Genomic DNA, 1,367 nt, shown 5'->3' with positions numbered 1-1,367 from the left:
AGCTCATTCTCCCTCTCCCTCCACTCATCTTCTCCTATCTTCAAGCTCTTATCCATGGCTTCCTATGGTGGTGAGCTTGTTCTTGACTCATCTTCTCGTTGAAGTGACATCTCCAATCACCTTTCCTCCTTCTCCATTCCACTGCCATTGATATTCAAGAAGCAAATGACTCAATTGATGAAGAAGATCCAAGGCCTACAAGTTCTACATGGAGCTACATTAATAGTTGTATATAAAGTACAAAGAGACCTTTCTTGTGGTAGTTGGACATGATGGCAACAATAAATTCCTTCCAATAGTCTTTTTCATTGTCAAGAGTGAAAAAACAGAAGCATGACCTTTCTTCCTCAAAAATTTAAAAAGGCATGTCACCCACAAGATGGTCTATGTTTGATTTCATACAGGCACAACTCAATAAAAAATGCCTACTCAAGACCTGATAGTGGGTGGATGACACCGAATTCAGTGCATGTGTTCTACATTCAACATATTGCACAAAATTACATGAGAAGGTTAAAGAACAATGGCATCAAAAAACTAATTATCAATATGGGTGAGTTCTAAACTTTTTTCTCTTAGTAAATATCAATTAATTTTGTATTACAAATAATATTGCAATTATTTGTTTATAACTACTTAACATATGCAAGGACAAAGCCTCAATTCAATCACTATTATAAAACTCTAAGGGGAGGATGAACAAGTTGAACAAGCAATTAATTGTGTGACACCCTCTACCCCTCACATATATATTAATAAAGGAATAAAAATTCAAATATTAATTAAAAGTATTTTTAAAACATTTTTAAATACAAGCTTTTCAAATGGGTAAAAGGCTCACATTCACTTTCTTCTACATCATATTCAAACTTGTCCAAATAAATAATAAAGTCATCTCGACTCAAAGAAAGTCATATAAGTCTCATACAATTAATATAGAACCTATATCCTAATGTCACATCCTATCAGAGCGTGGTGTTCCCGTGTCCTCTAGCATGAGGTTCTTCATAGTCATCCACCTATTCATCTGCTCCCCCGAACACAAAGTTCAAGATCATCACAGGATCCAAACACAAACAGCAAACCGGGAGTGAGTTATCACATTGCTAACTACTAGAGAGAAACAACACAACATATAGTAGCCAAATACAATTTACTTAGCATATCTCACATTATTTCATCACTTTGTCATTCATCAATCACACCTTTCAATCATCAATCATTATACACAGGAATCACACACTCCGATCAAGACATAATAACACATCAATTTCATAATAAACAATTAGCAAGCGTATGCGATAGTTATGCTAAGACTCAAACCTATATGCAATGTGGTACCATGTCAGTGAAAAACCACCCTGGGG

The sequence above is a fragment of the Glycine soja genome, chromosome 8 (genome assembly GCF_004193775.1).
Source record: "Glycine soja cultivar W05 chromosome 8, ASM419377v2, whole genome shotgun sequence".
Lineage (NCBI taxonomy): Eukaryota > Viridiplantae > Streptophyta > Magnoliopsida > Fabales > Fabaceae > Glycine > Glycine soja.
Note: the sequence above shows the minus strand (reverse complement) of the source record.